This window comes from Frankliniella occidentalis, unplaced genomic scaffold, assembly GCF_000697945.3.
Source record: "Frankliniella occidentalis isolate FOCC.00 unplaced genomic scaffold, Focc_3.1 Scaffold58, whole genome shotgun sequence".
Taxonomy (NCBI): domain Eukaryota; kingdom Metazoa; phylum Arthropoda; class Insecta; order Thysanoptera; family Thripidae; genus Frankliniella; species Frankliniella occidentalis.
This window is the reverse complement of record NW_026267188.1, coordinates 1,372,278-1,377,983: the sequence shown is the minus strand read 5'-3', so window position 1 is coordinate 1,377,983 and position 5,706 is coordinate 1,372,278. Positions and strand designations below refer to the sequence as shown.

Genomic DNA, 5,706 nt, shown 5'->3' with positions numbered 1-5,706 from the left:
GGGCTGCAGTGAGGCTGGTTGGTGGGATTGCGGCGCGGCTCTGCTTGCCATGCGGCAGGTGTTCCGCCAGACCCTCAACCTCGCGATTCGCCTGCAGCCCCGCCGCCGCCACCCGCGGACTTCATTTTGTTCTTCTTTTTGTTTCTCCTTCTTGTTATTTTGGATTTCCTCTATGGCGGCCGGGCCTTTTGGTCGCCGGCCGTAAGGGCGGGCTGGCGACCCCCTCGCGCGGCACCATTTGCACGGCGATCGTGTGGCGTTGCCGGCGTGCCTGAGTTATCGCTCATTTGTGCGGCCGATGAGGAATGGCCTGACAGAGATTTGTTCACTAATTTGCATAAAGTAGTCACACGCGCGTTTGGCGCTCGCGCGCCGCGCAAACACGCGCGCGGACGGCAACGCCGCAGACACGTACGCCAAAGCCCTTCGCAGCACCAACACATTTCCTATTTTGTAACGAGTAGTGTTTTCTCCTTATTTGAATGTTCGTCAAAAAGAAATTGTAAGATTGGGGTTTTTGTCTGAACGGCTTTACGGTACTGAGTGGGGATGGCTAAGCAGTGATGAATCAAGATCGTGTCCAACCCTTCAACACTTAAAAAGTGTGCAGAATCCCAGTTAAACTCTTTAAAGTGTGCAAACATCTTGTTCACTTAAAAGTGTGCAATTTGTTAGTTGTGCACTTACACGTGTTAAGGTCTCACGCTTTGTGTTAAACACGTAACGTACACTTGCAAGTGTTTAACTCTTGGAATTGCACCGTGTTTTGAGGAAGGTTGAACGCACTTTATTTATCAGTGTGCCTGGCGGGGTCTCCGGCCGCCCTGTCGTCACGTCTGCCTGGAGAAGGGCCTGAAAGGTCTCTCGAAGGACCCGGGAAGGAGAGGCCGGACGCGAAGGGGGCACGACGCTCGTAATTTACAATATTTACTGTTGCCCCCGCACCCCGCCCCCGCGAACGCACACGTTTTATGCCGCTTCTAGAAAAATATGTGCTACTTGTCAACTTTCTCATGGAAGTACTCCATGGACTCAACAAGCTTTTTATGGCCTTCCATTAATAGCGCTCCGGAGCGCCATCGCAGCCGCGCGCTCTCTCGCACCCGCTCACCCGCACTCACGCACTCGTTCGCACTCGCTGACGCACATGGCGTCGCGGCCAGGGCGGTGAGGGAATTCCTAAGCGAGATGTCGCCGGTTTTTACTTCGTGTTCTCACAAATGGAAAACCTTTTTCTTTGTCAATGTCTGTTTTGGTTTTCGACTAATTTTTAAACGCGTTTGTTGTTTGTTTTTGTTTCGTCTTAAAAGCATTAGAAAAACGATTAGGAATCTTTCTTCTTCTTCTTGGACGAGTATCGCGGAGGTTGAGAATAAGGTGGTGTGTACCCTTTGATGAATGTTGTACAGCGAAGGTCCGGTTGAGAGAGGTCAGCGCAGGGGTCACTACTTGAGATGCCCCCCGTACCCCTTCCCTGACCCCTTCCCCTCCCTCCACCGTCTTCCCACCCTGATCGTCCCTGACCAAACCAACAAGTGGCCCAGCGACCAGCGAGGGTGACATCGAGAAGGAGACAATGATAATACGCAAATTCATGCGAATCGTCTTCATCTTTCTCTTTTTATTTTCGTTTTGCGATTGTCATTTTCTCGTGTTACTTTTTTTTCTTGTACTGTCGTACCCCTCTCCCTCTTAACCCAGCTGCGCTGCTGTCCGCATGATACATACCCTCTCTCTCTCTGACTGTCATGGACCCCGGCGGGCGGGCGGACCATGAGGTCGAACCACGCCGCGCCATGGGCACTCGGCCAAAGCCATGGGGAGGGCAGAGACGGGCCTCACCCGAATAGAGACCCTCTACCTCCCTCCACCCCATCCCCATTATTCTCCTTTTCCCTCTATTTCGCATGTTTCGAGGCAGCCAAGAAGGGGTCACCCCAGAAGAGAAGCGGCGCGGATTCGACATTAGAAATATATCGCCCGCGGTGGGTTAACAACCGTTGCTACTTTTTTATATTCGAATAGGCCAGTCGAGAGGCACGCGTTATAAATTACCTCACGTCCCCCCTTCTCCTCTCCCTCGCGCCCGACACTAGTGGAAATCTCTTTCGTCCTGATCTCTGCCACACCTATGTGTGAGTGCGTGTGTATGTGTCAGTGTGTCAGCCCTCGTGGCTTACGTCGGTAAATTTCCCGCCAAATCTCGGTGTCGAAGTGTATATCAAGTAGCATTTGGAGTGCCATATTTTTCGCGCGCCTTTCATTGCGCTAGTGGGGCTGGACATGCATGATGGCCGTCGTTAAGACGGGTTTGGCGGGGCGTGGCGCGGCCCGGCTGGCCGCTGAATTGATCTCCGACCGGATTTAGCTTTTTTTCTTACGAAGTGGCTGCGTTAGGAAAGAGTATATCATACAGGTTGTTGGGATTGAGGACCTATCGTCAGAAAGAGAGAGAGAGACAGATGGGTAGCGGGAAAGGGAACAACTCCGGAGATGAAAGGATATAGGAGGGAATGAGACAGCCTGTGACAGAGGAGTGAGGGGATGGGAGGCTGGAGGTGAGGAGGTGGGAGGGGGCTACCCAGGAGGGGTGGAGGAAAGAGATTAGTATACATTGGACACCGAAAGGTCAAATGGTGAACATGAGAGTGTAAGTCCATTCTCTGTCACTCTCTCTCTCTCTCTCTCTCTCTCTCTCTCTCTCTCTCTCTCTCTCTCTGCGACACTCGGGACACAAAGGAGCAGACACGCACGCGCGCATTAGGCTTCGCGCCCGGCCGTACTGCCACCATGGCAGGAGCCGAGGCAGGAGCCCTTTGGCACCATCATCTCTTTCGCACTATACTATTTATGGGTTAACTCCATTTCCATACGAGTCTTTTCTGCCGCGGCCTATAGAAGTGTCTCGGCGACACAGTGAAAGTCCTCGAAATTTTGTGTCGTGTTGCCTGCTCGACGGTGCCCTCCTGGCGTGGTGTCCTGGCGGCGCGGGGCTCGCGGCTGTAAAACATCTCTACGCGGCCCCCGGCCCGCCCGTTATGCCCCCCGCTCCCCCTGCGCACCCCCTATATGCGGACCTTTGTGTTTGCATTTCCATGTAGCATGATGAAGTGGAGGAGGAGGAGGCATAGGGGGCCGCAAAGGTCGCGGCGGCAGCAGGCGGCCCGCACCGCCCGTGTGTGCTTTACTATATTTATCATTGTGACCGTTTGGGGGGGGGGAGGGAGGAAGGGGGGACAGAAGGGCCTTTGATGCCTGGCCAAGCGTAATTTGCAGCGCCCCTTTAGCCGTGCCACACCCCTCCTGCCCCCTCCACATATTACTACTACTCCCCTTCTTTTCCTATGCGAGCCAAAGCCCTCGTGTGTGTGTGTGTGTGTGTGTGTGTGTGTGTGTGTGCGCAGAGTGCGCACGCGCGCGCTCGCTGCGCATGCCAAAGTGGAACGACGGACTCTCGCGCGATGCGCGCCGGGCATGTTGTGTGTGCGGGCTGCGGAGTCCGCGTTGCATACTCCAACGCTCTATAGGGCTAGCCTCGTTTTTTTGCGGGTCCGGGTATGTACGTACGCCATCTGTTTTAGTTTCAAAGCAGAATTCCAACATCCTTAATCCTCAACATGTAAATCTGATTCCTGATTTTAAAAATGGAAACCAAAATGTTGAAATGCTGCTTCAATACTTTTTATTTGATTTTTGCGGCCGGTGGCTGCGGCGCCGCCGCCTTTCTTTGAAGATATCGAAACGCGGCTCGCGGAACAGGGCCACCACTTAGGCGGCGGGCGGCGACGGGACGGAGCAGCGTGTGGGTCGGTCGCGAATAGTTTTCGCTCCGGTAGCAGAGGCGGGGCCGCGCTGCGGGGGCTCCCGGGGACCAGTGACCCTAACCGACCCGACAGCCCGCCGCGCCCGCGCCACGCCACGCCCCGGCGGCGGCTCAGCGAAAAAGAAATCCGCGAGCTGCGTGCGGGGGAGGTGCGGGACAGGGGGATAGGGCCGCCTTTTGGCGGAGCAGAGAAGAGATTGCGGGTCCAGCCGGCCGCGCAGACTCCTGTCCGCCAGAGTGAGAGACAGTGAGGGGGAAGCGCCACACCCTCCTTTGTATAATTATAAATCCCTCCAAGTATGATTTTGGGCGGGCGGGGCGGACACGTCGCGGCGGGGTCTTTACGTGCGCCGGGCCGCGCCTTGAGCTGGGGGGGCTTTCTATATGTATTAAAGTGCGGCTGCCCCAACAGGTGGCCGCGCTGCGTCCCACCTGATCGGTGCATCGCGATAGCCCCGCCGTTCGGTCGGACGCGCGGACAGCCAATTTTGTCGGTCGCGGCGGTGTGTGTTCGTAATTTGCCCCCCATTTGGCGGGTTTTGCGATGAGCGTCGCCGTGCGGCGCTGCGCCGGATTTTTCAGCAGTGCAATCCCCCTTTTATACCTCCTCTCCGCTCCCTTTGCAATTTTCCGCATTGCGCAAAGAAAATCGCCTACACGTTATTACTATAACCACCGTGTGAAATGTAATAAACTTTTAACACGCTCATTCCCACGTGGGCACATGGTGGCCATGCCCTGCTGGAACTCCACCTTCTCATAATTTATCTGTTGTTTCTCTGGGACTCAAGGTTTTAAACCTCTATCTAAATTTCTACCCCTAAATTTCTGTATTCAATTTTTTTTTTGCTTATGAACGTTTTTGTTTGGCCAAACTTTGTGTCTTGCTCTGATCGAAGGTGACCACATCGTGCATGCAAAATGCCTGTGACACTTCCCTGTCTGCGGCAACGACAGACGCAGGTGCGCGGTGTGAGAGGCTGGAGGGTGGAGAAAATTAGGAAGGTGTGCCCAGGCGTGTCGGCGCCGCGGGCCGGGACAGACCTTATCGGCCGGGGTGCTGTATATCCTCCAACTGTGTTGCGTCTCTCTCTCTCTCTCTCTCTCTCTCTCTCTCTCTCTCCCCCTCTCTCTCTCTCTCTCTCTCTGTCTCTCTGGGCTTGCATTCCCGCGCCGGGTGGAGCCCCCCCGCCACGCTCCGCCACGCCTGCACAGAGAGCCCCCTCTAAAGAGGAGACGCGAGGAGGAGGAGACAAAGTGCCATAGAAGTACCTCGCGTGGTCCAGGTACCTTTTACGACGCCAGTAACTCAGGATGCCTCTCAATACAGCGGGGATGCTGCACGTACCGTAGTGCGACCGGCCGCCGCCGCGCCGCCGCCGCGCCGACGCCACGCCCTCACCTGTTGCAGCTGACGAGCTGCCGCGCCGAGCTACCCTTCAGGCGCTTTCAAAGTGATTCCAAAAGACCTCTTGACGACGACGTCGTCGACACACAACATTTCCGGTGTCAAATAAAAGTGCACTTGGATTTTTTTTTCGGAGGGTATTTTCTCGCGGAGGTATCGCGACGACGACGACGACGAGGACGGAGTTTAAGTCCAGCGCAGCCATCCTCCACGTCTGCAGCATGTCTCGAGAGTGCGTGAGTGTGTGTGTGTGTGTGCGCGCGTGTGTTGTGTGCGCGTCCCGATCATACCGCGGCGAGCCCATGTAAGACCGACATGCGCCTACATCGTGTACCTCGCTGCTAGTGTGTGTGTGTGTGTGTGTGTGTGTGTGTGTGTGTGTGCAGGCGGGCCAGAGTGTTAATGACGATGATAAGCCCAATGGCCGAGCCCAGCCCCGGCCGTGCGCTGTCCGGCCCATGGGGCTGACCCCTTC

The 5,706-nt window shown here is 55.6% G+C and overlaps 1 protein-coding gene across 1 annotated transcript in view; it reads left to right on the top strand.

The window, feature by feature from the left end:
- The window catches only part of LOC113203017 (uncharacterized), a 172,507-nt gene that overhangs the window by 117,017 nt on the left and 49,784 nt on the right, over positions 1–5,706 (top strand). The window lies entirely within an intron of this gene.